Source organism: Nicotiana sylvestris, chromosome 10, assembly GCF_000393655.2.
Source record: "Nicotiana sylvestris chromosome 10, ASM39365v2, whole genome shotgun sequence".
NCBI classification, from domain to species: Eukaryota; Viridiplantae; Streptophyta; class Magnoliopsida; order Solanales; family Solanaceae; genus Nicotiana; species Nicotiana sylvestris.
Genome location: NC_091066.1, coordinates 90,267,667 through 90,285,430, shown reverse-complemented (window position 1 = coordinate 90,285,430; position 17,764 = coordinate 90,267,667).

Genomic DNA, 17,764 nt, shown 5'->3' with positions numbered 1-17,764 from the left:
ATTCTAGATCTATAGTTGTTTATAGAAAAGCTGGTTTGACCAATTCAAGGTGAAAATGGGGTTGAACCAAAATAAATTTTATTTATTAACTTTTTTAATAATATAGATTTTAGAATAGCATTTATCTACCAAAGCTTGTTTGGTTGTGTAAGGAGGAAGAGGTTGAACATGAACAAGCTAGTTGATTTTTTGAGAAAATTTAAAATTGAAAAAACAAATCAATTGAGCTCTGACTTGCCTTTCTTTTAGTACTATTTTTTGTACTAGTACAATATCCTAGTTATTCAGATTTTATAAACCTACAAATGATCAATGTATTCTAAGTTAGTAGGGAAGACGATTGATTGGAAAATTTACTAAAGTCAACAATTTAGTTATAATTAGTACTATTTATCCATCTTCTTTGGTATTCCATCTTTTCCGGTTCAAATAATAAAGTTGATGTAATTTTATTTCTAAGAAGTGCTCGGGATAATTTTTGATTGATATATCTTAAATATTTGTGTTATGGATTTATGCATTAAGAAAATAATTTAGTTAGTATTTATTCTCAACTTGAAGGTACACATGATGAGTTCATAAACTTATGTATTGTTAAAGCTGCAACTAATGAGCAGGAAGCTCATTTAATTGGAATTTACTCAACTCATGTAGTATCTCTTTGTGAAACGTGTGCTTTTAAGGACCATAAAATGTTGATTGAAAATGCACATTTATTTTCGTACAACTACTTTTCTCTCGCAAGCTTGCACAGTCCATTACAAACACTTGCTTAATATTCCCAAACTGATAAGTCTGTCAAGTCCTTATCCTTAAAAGAAAATCATGAAAAATCTTACAGCTTTTGGCATATAGTAGTAGCACAAAATATGATACAACTATAAAATTTAGAGAAAGTATGCAAAAGCTTTCGGACGAGACGAAAATTACCATATATTACAGTATTCGTTCAACATTTGGTATGTATTTTGATTTCCTTTCTATTAAAATAAAGTTGTATTGATTTTAATTTTTTTTATACCCTTTTCATTTGTTACAGGTGGAAGCTATTACAGTTGGCATAGGTCGAACACACTTCTATTTCATTACTTGATCTCGAGAAGCATGAGACATCAATTTCGTGATGGTCAAGAGCGAGAAACTAGAGCTATCAAAGTAAATTTGGATCACATCAATTCTATAAGTAATTAGTTTCTAACATTTTCGTTTCTTCATGCAAATAGGCAAAGGTTTATCTAAGAATGATAAAGCCCAAAAATTTACTTTACAGTATTGGCTAGAAGCTTTAAATAAATTATGTATGTGATCTATCTTGATTTTCTCTTTGTCTGAAAATACAATGTTTGTCGATTATGTATGTAAATATATGAAGAGTAACAAGACCCAACATATATAACGAATGAATTACAAAATCATATTTCTTTCATGCTCTTTTGTGTCCATCATATTATTCAAGTAAAAAAAAATTATTTTTTTCATTTTTCGCGCAACGCGCGGGTACAAATACTCGTTGTGATAGAAAACAAAGAGATGCAAGAAATGAGAGGCAAGCTGCGCAGAAAGATCATGGGACTATTGTAATGCAGAACCTGAAGGAAGGAGAAGTTTTATGGTGTGCCTCACACAACTGACATTAGTTGTATGAGATTCCTTTTTGTTTCACAAATTTGTGGACCCCAATTTTACACTTTTGGGTACACAAAAATCTGGGTCCACAAAATCGTGAGACAAAAAAGATGCCTCATACAACTAGCGTCAAATCTACGAGATACAAAATAAAATTTTTCCTAGCGAGGGTAGAATTACAAGATGAACAGTGGCAGACTGTCAGAGGCAAATCAGCTTCTAAGGAAGTGCAAAGCGGTGGGCGACATGAGTTGAATGTCGTAAATGGTTTTTGTCCATTGGATAAGACAAATTCCGATTTACAAAAGGCAGGATGTATGACTAAATCAAGGAAGGAACAGAGAAATGGAGAGCTAGATTCGTGGGCACATCTTCTTATCATATCCAAGCATGAATCTTATTACCTGGAATATTAGAGGGTTTAATAAATGCTACAAGCAAAAAGAGTTTGATGAGTGATTGAGGAATAAAAATATTTCGTAAATAGTAGTCCTTGAGCATAGAATCAAAGAAAAGAATGCACTCAGAATGAAGGATAAGGATAGTAAGGGTGGGGCTGGTATCACAACTATAGTCAAAGTAATAGAGGTAGAGTATGAATTCTCTAAGATCCTAGAGTAATTAATTATACGATGATAAGTGCGCTAGAGGAGTGTATCCATGGAAAGTTGATATGTAATAACATGAACATATAATTCTATTTTGCAGCTGTTTATGGTCTACATACCATTGAAAATAGGAACATGCTATGGGAGGAACTTCGAGCAATTCAAGGCACTCAACAACGACCTTGTTTAACTACGGGAGATCATAACACTACCCTCTTAGCCCAGGATAGGAATTGTGGAAGCCTTGTACACGAAGTAGAAGTAAGAGATTGTAATGACTATCTGTTTGATACTGGTATAGTAGTTATGTAGACATATGGCGTGTGGTTTACTTGGACTAATAGTCACGTCTTCAGCAGAATAGTTTGGGCTTTGGTGAATGCATACTGGATGATTATTTTCCCCATTGTTTAACTAGAAAATAGGAATTTCGGTCAAACCTTAATTTTAGAAGAACTCGCGTTACTGATAATCAAATATGAAACCAATAAGAAGAATTAAATTGAAAGATAGTTGAGTAAGCAAAAGAAATCAAAGTAAATCAGTGTATTTCAATAATAATCTGCGTCCCTTTATAAATGTTATTTCTCTCCTTTTATAGCTATTTCTAAGTACTACGTTTCTTTCCTATCATAATAGAGCCATAATGAGCATTTAATGACATTAATGTAACATTATAATTGGTAATCATAACTATTTCGTGAAGATTCTGTAATGTTTTCCATCATTGATGCTCATTAGTTATGGATAATACGTATCTGTACTTTTTGCTATCTAGGTTCATTCCTCCGATGTCTCTTCAAATTAACAAGAGATTCGAGTAACTGTTCCTTCCTATTTTCTTGAATCTTTGCATGTACCTATTAAGGCTCGTGTCTCTTTGAATACTCTTTGCTAGCTGTCATTCTTTCATTTATCCACGTGTCTTGACATGTCAGCACATATTTAATTCCAAATTTTAACTTATTTTTTCCAATACAGATAATCCATCCACTTGCCATTTATTCATTAATTGAATATTTGGGAACTTGATCTCATTAAAGCGGGAATTTTTGCCACCATTCTACATATCATCATACCTTCTTCAGAACTAACGCTTTGTATGTCACTTATATTTAATGCATGTGACACGTGGTGACATTTGATTGGTTCTCCAACCTTCAGTGTCTTTTAAGGCTTTTTTACGGCTTACATCAATTACGAAGTGACAGTTTTCATCATGACGTTCCCATCATTACATTTTTGTTTGACGGTTGCTTATGAGTATAAATATAACCTTTGTCTTTTATTTCTCATAAGTGTTTTCCTTCTTTAAATATTCAATCTTCTTTTCTTCCTCGTACAGCTATGTCTTCTTCGAACCCTAATCCACAAAAATTCCTATTGTTGATGAACTTCCTCTTGCTCTAACTAGGAGCAGGAGAGGAGGTAGGTTACATAGTTTAGGATCAACATCCATTCGAGGTGCTTCTTCATCTCTACCTAGTTCTACTCCTCCTTTTTCTTCTAGAACTAGGGGTTCTCTTCCACATAGATCTTCTGCCAGAAGTAGGGACTCTAATGAACCAGTTCGTGAACCCATAGTAGACGAAATTATCCCCTCTGAACTTTCTTTTTATACTGATAGAGAATCGATTAGGAATAAGGTTTCTTTTATGTCCTTTCTTGATCGTGCTAATGTTTACCCTTCTCAGATTACTGAAGGTTTGATCTCTGTTGTCTATAGAGATTGCCATTGGAAATTTGGCTTCCCAATTATAATTCCTAATGCAAATCAAAGGATCACGTCCTTCAAGGCTGGCTTTTCTTTCGTGTATACGTATCCCTTTACACTGAATTTTAGACCGCTCATTGACCCTGTTATTATCGAGGTCTATCGTTTTTTCAATGATTGTTTAGGAAAAATTGGCTCTATTGTAGGGAGGGTTGTTGCATGTTTAAGATACTTGGCTAATTTGGCTCAACTGCCCTTTACCTTTTTTCATCTAATCCACCTTTACTCTCATAAGCTATTCCGTCATGTAATTTTTACTTTGGTGGCAAGGAGTAAGAGGGTTTTAGTTAGCCCTGAGGATGATAAAGATCATGGCTGGTGCGTCCAATTTGTTGCTGCTCCCACGGTAGGGCTAGTAGGTGAAGAAAATATGTCATTCCCGGAAAAGTAAAATTTTGCACGTAAGTTTTCTTTACAACTTTCTCTTTTTTATCAAAAAGAGTTTGTACTTCCTGCGACTGTTTAGCTTTTCTTATTTCAGCAACCATGAGAACTGTTGAAGAGATTTTCAATTTTCGTGGTTGGGTAGAAAAGTTATTGACCATTGCTCCTATGGAAGTTAGATCTTGGAAGTACCTCTCAAATAGGTTTGGTTGGAAGGTTAAGACCCATGGTAAGAATTTTTCCTTCTATTTTCATCTATACTTTCATTAGAATGTTTTAACCCTTCTTTTTATCGGGGTTTCCTATTCGCGGTGTAAGTGCTGAATCGATTGCAGCTTCTAGGCTTTCTTTGGCAAGAGCTTAGGAGATCTTGAGTTCTTCATCAAAGAGGAAAGTTGACAAACCCCAGTATTCTGAGAATGAAGAGAAATGGGATGGAAGTTCTTTGGTTAGAAGGTCGTGGTCCAGAAGACGCGTCATTTGGGATGACGAAGCTACTCCTCCCCGTTTTGTTCCCATGACCGAACTTGTTGAAGCCAGATTAGTGAGTTCTGACGAAGATACTCCTATGGAAGCTCGTGACTATGATGAATAACTTTTTTCACGTGGGTTTGATAGTGAAGGTTTTGATTTGGTATCTGATGAAGTACCTCTTGCCTCTTTCCCCGTATCTGTCCCAATGGAACGCTCTTTGGCTGTTTTTACTGCTTCTATTTTTTCTCCACCTCAAGACATTATGACTTATTCTATAGTCCCCACTACTAATGTTTCTCGAACTGAAGTTGGTTCTTCAAGTGGAAGTAAGGTGATGAAACAAATTACCATTGAGGTTCCTGCCGATTGTATTCTTCTGAAGAAGTCTGGCCAAGCTGACGTATGGTTGAAACCCTTAATTGGTCCAGTTGAAAAGTCCAAGGTAGAAAGTCATAGTTCTTTGACTTGGATGAATGACATAGTGCAATCATTATTGAAGGTATTAATGTCTTTCATGTTCTATTCCATTTTCTTTCTGCTGAAATTTTTACCCTCTTTGTTTTATATAGATCAATCTCATCGGTATGGAGATAATGAAAAGGATTTCCCATACATAGCAATTGATGCATGATTACCAGATTGAGGCAGATAATTGGAAAGAGTAGTATGAAAGTCTCCAACTTTAGATGGAAGTTTTAGAAGAAAACAAATGTACCTTAGAGCAGCAGCTGAGGGTCATCGCATCGGAGTTAGCAGTTGAGAAAGCTTCTTCCAACCAGGCAGGCAAGGATAAAAACCTCCTCGAGTTATCTTTGCTGAACAACTCTCCAAAGCCACCAAAGAGATAAGAGGTCTGAAGGCCTTGTTGAATGAGAAAGAGGTTTATGTAGGTGAGCTTGTTCAAACACTCACCCAGACCCAAGAAGATCTCCGTGTGTCTTCTGATAAGGTCAAGTTTTTGGAGAGTTCCCTTGTCCCTTTACAATCTTCTTACGATGCTTCTTTGATTGAGAGGGAGGAACTCCAGAGTGAAATTGATCATTGGGAAAGAGACTATGAGGCTCTTGAGGACAAAGCTGGTGTCGAAGTAAGTTGGGACATATTGAACATGCGCCATGATTGTTTACTGTGAAAATGGTACTAACAATTAATTTTGATTAAGTAGTTCTAAAAATACGTGATCTATTTTTATGCTAGTTGTTACGCAATTGATGCTATGTGAAAGACTTAGAAATGAGATATGAGTTTAAAAATGAGATGTTAATCAAACTGAATCGCTATCAATCGGGGCCTCGAGCTTGCCTATTCGAGAGCCTCGGGGTCAAGTCCAAAGCTCGGCTGGGAGCTATCGAAGGTGGTCGATGGGGACTAATAGTTATAAACAAATCAATGACGACTCTTTGTGACTAATAATAAGCAATAAATGATGAACTTTAAGTAGAATACAATAAATATGAGCAATAAATGAAGTAATGAGATCAAGAGAATGTGTTAGAAAGCAGAGAGAATGTTCTAGTATATTTAGTATGGAGCAACAGATATCTACAAAATGACAAGGATCTCCTTTATATAAGAGGGGAATCCCAACATAGTACGAGTGAATTTATTACAAAGATGTGGAGATGGGAAAGCTAGTTAATACCATGATACGGGCTCAGACTAGCCTGACAGACTTTGCCAGCTCTAGCATCACGACTTGGGAACTCCCCATTTTATTTCCATAACCGTCGGTCTCATACTGCCTCGAGGTCAAGCGTCGATGGACCCTGAGGGATGAAACTCAATCGTGGTCTCGAGCCTTCGAGACGTACCTACGAGACATCATAACGATGGAAAATTAGACCCTCCGATTTTACCGTATACAATGATACCCTTATGGAGGTTAGCCAAGAAGGTTTTAACTTGGATGCTGAGTTAGCAAAGATTAAAGAGACCATTGAAAATACTCAGCAAGGACAAAATTTCTCTTCTCTGATGGCTGATACTCCCGAGAATGTTGCAGTTGATCCTGGTGCGGTGGATGTCCCAGCTCCTTCATACCAAATCAAGACTTCTGTTGTTGATGATGACGTCTTGAACTCTTCTTCTGAACCTGCTCCACAATGAAAGTTTATTTGTGAAGTTTGACTCCTTTTTTTTCCTTTTTGGTGGAATGTGTGGTAGTATTACCCCTGATCCCATTTTGGGGTTATCTTTTTGGCAACAGCATGTCACTAGGTTTTTTCGGGGATTTAAAATGACAATCAATTTAAGACTAAGTTCATACTAGTTTTAACTTAATATTATAAAATTTTCGTTTTAACTTAATTCTTTTGAGTTTCTGCTATACTCCTTTAATAATTTTCTTTATTTCTTTATAAGTCCAAGGCTTGCTTTTAATACATAGGTTTTTGTCTTACCCTTTTGACTTTTTGCATTTTAGAAATGCTTAATTAATTTCATGGATTTTTGAATCAAACATGAATTATAAAAGAGTGCCCTTTTATATACGACACTTAATGAAGAAGACATCTCAGCTTCATAATGGTGTAATCATATGAAAAGATAAATAGGAACACACATGTTTCTTGAAATAACTTTGAGAAAAAATTTCATTCGAACTTGTCAAGCTTAAATAATACCATACATGTATTTAATTATCTTCTATAACTCTTCCGTAACTGTTTTCTTTTACAACAAATTTGTAAAAAAGAAAATCCAAGGGTTTCTTTATGACCCATGGCTAAATACTACCTTTAACCTAAACATTCGTTGAAATTTGTATCCACGAGTGTATTCTTCATAGGTTTTTGGATCAGGCTTGCATTTTTGGCTCGTGACTTTGCTCTGAACGTGATATTTATTGAGTAGACTTTAGGCTTGACTTGAAATTTAATTGTTTCAGCCTTCTTTTCCTTCCTTATACTTATATCATATGTATATTATATAGTCCTCCAAGTATTAGATCTTTGAAGTATGAAAACTCGAGCACTTGATTATTCCTTCCATGCGGTCCTTTTCCTGAAAAGGAAAAACATACGGGACTCTGAGGTATGATTTTAGATAAAGAATGCTTAACCAATTTAAATTTCCATCAGAATAGTTGTAACCTTAGACCGGAAATTATGTTCTTTCCACGTGTCTTTCAGGTCGTAATTCATCATTTAGTGTTGGCTAGCTTTTTGCCTATCATCTAAAATTGTTAGTAAAATTTTAAAAATTTAAAAATAAATATCGTGAGTGGGGATACCTGACTATTGGTATTTCCTTTCCTTAGAAGTAGTATTTCTTCAAATAAACAACATTCTAATTTGAAGGTAGAATCTTGTCATCTAAAGTTTCAAGCTCGTATGCTCCTTTTCCTGCGATACCATGAATCTTGTAAGGCCCTTGCCAATTTGGACTCAACTTTCCTGCATTGGCTGCCCTCGTGGATTGGAAAACTTTCTTGAGTACGTAGTCCCCAATCTTGAAGTATCTGAGACGAGCTTTCTGATTGTAATAGCGCTCAATAACTTGTTTTTGCACTGCCATCCTTATTAATGTGGTTTCCCTCCTTTCTTAAAGTAAATCCAGGTTTACCCGCATCTCTTATTCGTTCGACTCTTCAGTAGCTTGAGTATATCTCGTACTTGGCTCCCCAATTTCGACTGGAATTAAGGCTTCAGCTCCGTATACAAGTGAAAATGGTATTTCTCCTGTAGTTGTTTTTGCTGTTTTTCGGTATGCCCACAAGACTCCAGGTAATACCTCTAGCCAATTGTCCTCTGATTCCTCCAGTATTTTCTTCAAATTGTTGATAATGACTTTATTCATTGATTCAGCTTGTCCATTACCCACCGGATGGTAAGGTGTTGAGGTAATCCTTTTAATTTGTCAGCTTTTGAAGAATTCTGTGATTTGTGCACCTATGAATTGTGGACCATTATCACATACGATCTCCTTTGGCAACCCCAAATCGGCATATGATGTTTCTCTAGATGAAATCTCTGACCTCTTTTTCTCGCACCTGTTTGAATGCTCCTGCTTCTACCCACTTAGTAATATAGTTAGTGATTACTAACAAAAATCTTACCTTACCTTTGGCTTATGGTAGTGGACCTACAATATCCATCCCTCACTTTATAAAAGGCCATGGTGCAATAACTAGATGTAACAATTCAGCTAGCCGATGCATGATGTTGCCATATCTTTGGCACTTGTCACGTTTAGCCATGAAGCTTTCTGCCTCTTCTTCCATTTTTGGCCGGTAATAGCCAGCTATAATTATAGTTTCCACTAAAGATCTACCATCCGACATTATTTCCATAGTGTCCCTCGTGTGTTTCCTTCATCACATATTCCATTTGATAAGGCCCGAGACATCTTTCTAGAGGACCACCGAACATTTTTCGATATAAATTGCCTTGATTTAAATAGTAACGAGCAGCTTTTTGGCGAAGAGCTTGAGACTTTTTCTTATCTTCAGGTAGTATTCCATATTGCAAAAAATTGACAATCTCGTTTCTCCAATCCCAAGTTAAATTATTGTAATTTACCTTATTTTTGTCTCGATCAAGCACTGAATGAAATAAATGTATCACGGAAACATTTTCTTCATTTGTTACTTCCGCAGCGGATGCAAGATTAGCTAGAGCGTCTGCCTTGGCATTTTCTTCCCTTGGTATCTACGTGATTTTTCAAGTTTAGAATTGTCTAACCAGATCCCGTGCCTTTTCCAGGTATTGTTGCATCTTTGTCTCTCTTGCTGTATAAGTCCCCTGCATTTGATTAACAACGAGCTGCGAGTCACTTTTGATTATGACCTGCTTTATTCTGAGCACTCGTGCTAATTCTAAACCTACAATGACAGCTTCATATTCTGCCTTATTATTAGTGATTGGATGACATTTTATTACTTAACATATGGTTTCACTCGCAGGGGGTACTAGGACAATCCCTAGGCCTGCTCATTTACATTTGATGAACCGTCAGTAAATAAAATCCAGGTACCTGGATTAGATCCGTTAAATACCTGTAGTTCTTTTTCTGCCTCCAACTGTATCCCCTGGCTAAAATCTGCCACGAAATCTGCTAAAACTTGTGACTTTATTACAGTTCTAGGTTGATATGTAATGTCATATTCGCTTAGTTCTATAGCCCATTTGGATAATCTACCCGATAACTCTTGTTTATGCAATATATTGCGTAAGGGGTAGGCAGTTACTATAGAGATAGAATGACATTGGAAGTAAGGTCTCAATTTTCTAGATGCCATAATTAAGGCTAATGCAAGTTTCTCTAAATGAGGATATCGAGTCTTAGCATCTAGCAAAGATTTTCTAACATAATAAATCGGTGATTGTTTACCTTGGTCTTCTCAAACTAGTACAATACTTACCGCTACTTCTGAAACTGCAAGGTAGATAAGCAATTCCTTCATGTCTTTTGGTTTGGCTAGCAATGGTGGATTTGACAGGTATGCCTTTAAGTTTTTAAGCGCTTGTTGACATTATTCATACCATTCAAATTGGTTTTGCTTTTTTAAAGCTGCAAAAATTTGAAACACTTTTCTGATGACTTGGAAATAAACCTCCCCAAGGCTGTTATTCTTCCTGTCAGCCTTTGAACTTCTTTTTTGCTCGTGAGTATATCCAAAATTTCTTCAATAGATTTAATCTGTGCAGGATTTACTTCAATGCCACCGTTAGAAATAATAAATCCCAAGAACTTACCTGATGACACGCCAAATGCACATTTCTCATGATTTAGCTTCATGTTAAATTTGCGAAGAATCTGAAATGTATCAGTCAAGTGTGGAATATGATCCCATGTTTGTTGTGATTTGACCAACATAACATCTATATATACTTCCATGGTTTTTCCTAGGTGTTCTTGGAACATTTTGATCACTAGCCTTTGGTATGTGGCCCCAACATTCTTTAAACCGAACGGCATAACTTTGTAACAATAAGTCCCCCTGTCTATGATAAAGGAAGTTTTTTCTTCATCTAGAGGATCCATTTTAATCTTATTATATCCTGAATAGGCATCTAAAAAACTTAATAATTCATGCCCTGCAGTAGCATCAATTAGTTGATCTATATGCGGTAATGGAAAAAATCTTTAGGGCAAGCTTTATTTAGATCAGTATAATCTAGACAAACTCGCCACTTACCATTGTTTTTGGGTATTACTACAGTATTAACCAACCAATCTGGATAATTTACCTTGTGGATGGATGATTTTTAAAAGTTTTTGCACCTCATCTTGAATCACCTGATTCTTGAAGGAGCCTTGCTTCCTTTTCTTTTGTTTGACAGGTGGGTATGATGGGTCTTCATTTAATTTGTGAGTCATTACCTCTGGTGGTATACCTGTCATATCTGAATGAGACAAAGAAAAATAATTTGTGTTAGCCTTTAAAAATTCAATCAACTTATGTTTCATCTCTGGACTGAGGTTGGTTCTGATGTAGACTTTTATGTCCGGCCAATGTATAAATAGTAGCACAACTTCCAATTCCTCGATCATTGTTTTAATATTTTCATTTTCGTCTGGTTCCTGAATAGTATCAGGCCTCGAGTCTACATCTGTTTGCCTATCTTTAGTTGAGGTTCACGTTGTCGTGTCCTCAACTGAGTTCTGTGATTGCTATTTTTCGTCACTTTTAGCGTTTGAATCTGCAATGATATTAATGCTTCGTGAAGCTTGTTGGTCACCACGAATTTTCCGTATTCCCCATTGTGATGGAAACTTGATAACTTGATGTAAGGTAGATGGAACAACGTCCGTTTCATGAATCCATAGGCTGCCGAGAATCATATTGTAAGCCATATCCATTTCTACTACCTGAAATTTCGTATCCTTGACTACTCCTTCTGTGAATGTGGTGAGTATTATCTCTCCTTTTGTTACGACACTCGAGTTGTCAAAACCAGATAAGGTGCGTGCCTTGGGTATCAACTTATCATCGACTTGCATCTCGTTTACCACTCTTAACAAAATGATATTCACGGAACTAGCTGGATCAATCAAAACTCGTTTTACATTAGTTTCATGTACAAGTAAAGATATTACCAGTGCATCACTATGCGGGGTTAGCACGCCATCTGCATCTGCATCATCAAATATAATACTATCTTTTTCCAAAACCTGTCGAACTCATTTCCCGTGGGTAACTTTAATTTTTAATACCTTCTTTGCTGCCATATATGTCACACCATTGATTTCTTCCCCTCCACTTATGAATTGACCGTCCTTTTTGGTGAAGGAGATTTTGGTGGTTCCTATCTATTCTTCATATATGCCTGCTTTCCTTTTTCACTAAACAGTTCAATTAAATACCCCTGTTTTAATAAATGTTCTACTTCACATTGTAGTAATCTGCAATCCGTTATTTTGTGACCGTGACCGTTGTGAAACTCACACCAAAAATCAGGATTTCGCCTGTTTAAGTTTTATCTCATTTCCTTTGGCCACCGTACCTTGTCTCCCATGCTTCTTAAAACAACCACCAACTCGGATGTGCTAATATTAAAGCTATAACCGTCGATATTTGCCTTCGAGTTTCTGTCATCATCTCGCGTCCTCTCGTGTATTTCGTTATTTTCCGAACCATGATGATGAACCTGACTCTCTATCTCTTGATCTATGATCGTACCTTGGGTTTTTCGGTTTTGAATGTGAGTCTCTTCCTGCTGGTCCCTTGTAAGGCTCGTACCTGTTTTTGCCGGACCTTTTTTCAGTTTCAGCTCTCCTTGAACTCACCCTTTCATCTTTTCGAGACTGAATGATAGTATCTTCTTCTATCCGCAGTTTCGTGTTGTATCTGTTATAAATATCATTCCAAGAAGTTGTTAGAAATTCTCGTAAACTTTCCTTGAGTCTCCTCGTGGGTTCTAAGCTTTTTTCATTTAAATTACTAGCAAAGACCATAGCCGCCCAGTTATTAGGTACACGTGACAACATCATCCTCTCACGCCGGAACCTGTCAATGAACTCCCTGAGTAACTCTGTATCTCCTTGTTTTATTTTGAAAATTTCTTCCATTCTTTTTTAAACTTTTTGAGCTCTTGAGTGTGCTTTGATAAATGAATCTGCAAGCTCAGCAAAAGAATCTATAGAATTTTAGGGTAAAAGAGAACACCATGTTAATGCTCCCTTCGTGAGCGTTTCTCCGAACTTTTTGACTAGTACTAATTCAATTTCTTGCTTGGTCAAATCATTGCCCTTTACGCCATTTGTAAATACGGTTACGTGATCTCGGGGGTCAGTTGTTCCATCATATTTTGGAATATTGGGCAGTTTGAATTTCTTTGGAATTGGCAAAGGAGCGTCAATTGGCTTCCAAGGTTGTTGAGAGTATTTGTCCATATCTATTCCCTTGATTATATGTGGCACTCCATGTATCTGCTCTATGCGATCGCTCTGCTCCTTGAGCTGTTTTTGTAAAGTTGGTACTAAATTATGTAAATCAGAATTGACTGGGTTACTTGAGCCTCTATCACGGATTCGCTAAGAGTTCCTCCACTGCCTGAGTTAGTGAGTCCTGAGCGAGGATTTTCCACGGTGTTGTTGTTTGGAGTTGGTGTTGGTGGTGCAACACCTGACAGCTGGTTAGCAAAAGCCCGAAGAGTGTTACTGACTTGTTAGGCGATTAATTTTTTCAAAGCTTCATCAATAGCTTGGTTATTTTCGAACTAATCATTCGTATTTGATTCAGATCCGTCAGGAGTCCCCTCTCGGGATTGTCAAGGAGAGGGGATGGAGCTGGAGTTCCTCCACCTTGTTGATTCTCCGGTCGTTGCTGATTTTCTTGGTGTTGTAAATCTTGCTGGTTGTTGGCATTGACATTCTACATGATTGTTTCGATAAGAGAGTTGGTTTGGAAAGTAAAAATTATTAGAATCCCGGCAGCAGAACCAATTTATTTAACAAGAAAATAGGGATTTCGGTTAAAGCTTAATTTTAGAAGAACTCGGGTTACTGATAATCAAATATGAAACAAATAAGAAGAATTAAATTGAAAGATAGCTGAGTAAGCAAAACAAAGCAAAGTAAATCAGTGTATTCCAATAATAATTTGTGTCCCTTTACAAATGTTATTTCTCTCATTTTATAGCTATTTCTAAGTACTACGTTTTTTTTCTCTCATAATAGAGACATAATGAGCATTTAATGGCATTAATGTAACGTTATAATTGGTAATCGTAACTGTTTCGTGAAGATTCTGTAACGTTTTCCATCATTGATTCTTATTAATTACGGATAATATGTATATGTACTTTTTGCTATCTAGGTTCCTTCCTCCGATGTCTTTTCAAATTACCAAGAGATCCGAGTAACTGTTCCTTCCTGTTTTCTTAAATATTTGCCCGTACCTATTAAGGCTCATGTCTCTTTGAATACTCTTTGCTAGATGTCATTCTTTTATTGATCCACATGTCTTGACATGTCAGCACATAATTAATTTCAAATATTAACTTGATTTTTCCCAATACATGAGGTATCTATTTTGGATCAAGGTTGCTCTGACCATTCAAATCTATGCATAAGGCTTGGTGGTAATATACTTGCGGGGATTTCTTGAAAGTAATAGATAATACTTGGTTGAGGTCATGAAAAGGATACTTTATGGAAAGAGTCTGGTAGAAACTGAAGATATTTTAAGGGTGGTCTCAAGCAGCTAATATGAAATAATTTAGAGGGATTGAAACAAAAATAAAAAATCCAAGACAATAGCTCGTAGATATTCAAGTCCAAATGAGGAGTCATGATCACCAATATGAACTCTTTTTAAATGATATGGGAATCAAATAACAATTTAAAAAAAAAGATACAAAATTGAAGAGAGTGTCCTTAGATAGAAGTTCAAAATATAATGGTTGAAGCTAGGAGATTCTAAAAATGCTTTCTTCTTTGCAAATATGAAAAGCATGATCAGTCAAAATAGGATCAAGAGTCTAATCAATATAAATGAGGATGAAGTAAGGACGTAACTAAGGCATAAATAATAGGATTTTATAAGACATTCTTGGGTTCTACAACTTCTCATCTTTCAACTTTAACTCTTAATGTTATGAAAGAGGATAGGGTCGTACGAAGAAAACAACAAAGGAGGAAGTAGAACTAGCTCTAAATGGATTGCACATGTAACGAAGGAGGAAGTAGAACTGCTCTAAATGGTATTTATGATCTCAAGGCCTCAGGATGTAATGGATATTATGCTTACTTTTACAAGAAAGCTTGGACACTAATTGGAAAGAAGTCACACAAGTTGTATTGGAGTTCTTTGCAATAGATGAGATGTATTGACCTATGAAGTGTAATATTACTCTGATTCTAAAGGTGTATAACCCAACTAGAGTCTCTGAGTTCAGACTATCTCATGTTGCACTATTCTTTATAAATTATATTAACGATATTAACACATAGAATGCAACGAGTTTTGGACACTATTTGATAATAGTTTGTCTGGTTTTGTACCTAGTAGGATGATTACTAGTTTTGGAAAGAACTCTATTTGAAGATTCCTCTAGAAAGCTGGTGCTGAATTGTCTATGAAAGCCTTAATAGCATGGGAAAGGCTATGTTATCCTATGTCTGCTAGAGATTTGAACTTGATGGATGTGGCGGTCTTGAACCAAGGTGCCATTTGTAAAATATTATGAAATATATACAACAAAAAGAGATAAATTGTGGGCTCAATGGGTACATAGTTATTACGTAAAATTTAAAATACAAAAGTTTGTGGGACACTCAACCAAATCAAGCCTCATGGATAATTAAATGATCTTCATGGCTAAATTTATGTTTGACGAAGCTGAATACAATGAAACGGATGTGCAACAGTTGGATAGGTTCTCCATAATGGAACTATACTGTAATGTTAGAGGCGACTATCATATAGTTGATAGGAAGAGATTAGTTTGGAATAACTATGGTTAATGTAGATGGGGCTTCATTTAATATTTGACTGTTTACAAGAGATTGCTCACCAGAGATAGAATGGCATAATGGGCCTATTGATGACCTGGGTTGTACCCTTTTGTGAACTAAATTCTAGTTTAGGATACTTACGAGTCTCTCATCACAGAAGCGGATCGTCCATAGAAACTACGATACGAATTACTGGTTGTTGAAAATTTTCACATGACGGATGAACTTCCTTACTTCCACAGCCTAAATACCCCTTTTCAGGATAAAGAAAGTCTAATCCCATAGCTTGTTTCCCATAAGAAACATTAGGTAACTATTTTTTCCTCTTTATAGGTCATAAGTAGGGTTTAAGAGGAGTAATTAGTAAGATTATAGCTCATCTAGCACCCTTTATCAATGGACCTGACCCAATAACATTTTTCACTTCACTCATACATAAAGGAGTGATAAAGCTCCATCATCGAGCTAAGACAAAATATATTCTTCCTTTTTATCTCTCTTGCATTATTCATACTAGACTAGATAAATACTTTGTCGACCATCATACTATGAGATTACCATGCTATACTTCTGTTGGCATTAAATAACCTCTCGTTATCGTCAGGGAAGTCTTCAAGTACATCATAAAAAGTATGCTTAATGTCCCAGATCACTTGAATCACATAGATACATCCTCAAGATCTCATGTATCGTAATTTCTTGTGTTTACAATTATGACTCAGAAGTTATAACTGATACTAGCAAATGCAAACTAAATAAGATTCCCTCAATAATCTTCCTCTTCTCACAAGTTTGTCAACTTGAATTCAATTTGCTTTTCTAGTCATGCACCGCCAAATCGAATTTCTCAAGGTTTTGACGTTATTTTGTGTTTTGACACATTGGTCAAGTTAATGGGAGGTATATAGACTAGTTAATATATTCGGATGAGGTCTTGAGGGGCTCGGATGAGTTTCAGACCACCTGGAGCATGTTTGACATTGATAATTTTGCTAGTGTCTGGTGTGCATTACGACCGCAGGCATAGCATTCGTAAAAAAGTAATTGTGGCCTAGAGGTTGGCCTTCATGTTCACAAAGCTATGATCACATTCACGGAGGGAGGTTGGTCGATGACTTTCACGTTCAAGCCCGTTGCAATCGTGGATAAGGTTGGGTAGATGGCTTACACATTCGCAAGGTCCCTATTGCTTTCACGAAGAAGGGATTCCTAGCGATGGTAGTTTGTTCTTCACGAACGCGAGGTCGTGGCCACGTTTGCAAATAGTAGTGCTGGTAGAAGCATTTTATGTCCAAAATTTTGGGATTTTGCCCATTTTCACATTTTTTAGTTTTGGAGAACGAGAGAAGGAGATTTTAAAGAGGAATTTCACTACAATCTTGGAGGTGAGTAATTTCTATTTGATTATATATTTGATTTCCCATGGATTGTTTTTTAACCAAAAATATGGAATTTTGATGTGAAATCTGGGGGTTTTATGTACAATTTAAGAGACTAATTTAAACTCGGAGTTAAAATTTAATCATATATTTGGACTCGACGAGTATTGATCATCGTGATTTGGTTTCAGATTTTGGACGTGCGAGCCTGGGCTAAATTTTAGGAAATTCTTCAATGATCGAAGCTTTGTTGATTGGAATCACTTCTTATAGTATTGTTTGACTTCCATGGATGATCTCTAGCTTGGATTTACATGATTGGAAGTCATGACCAAGGTTTAGATGCGATTTGGAGTTGATAACTAGCCGGATAATGTAAGTATCTGTCACGACCCAAAACTCAGGCCCGGCCGTGATGGCGCTACTCGTGAAGACAAGGCCAGCCAACACACTCCCAAATCATTTTAAGCAATTAAGATAATACAAATTAAGTCTTTAACATAATAATAACCCCAAAATAAAGGTGAATAATACAGTTTGTGGAATAGATATAGCCCGATATCGGGGTGTCACCAGTCATGAGCATCTATCATAAAACCTACAAGTCTGAAAGAGTCTAC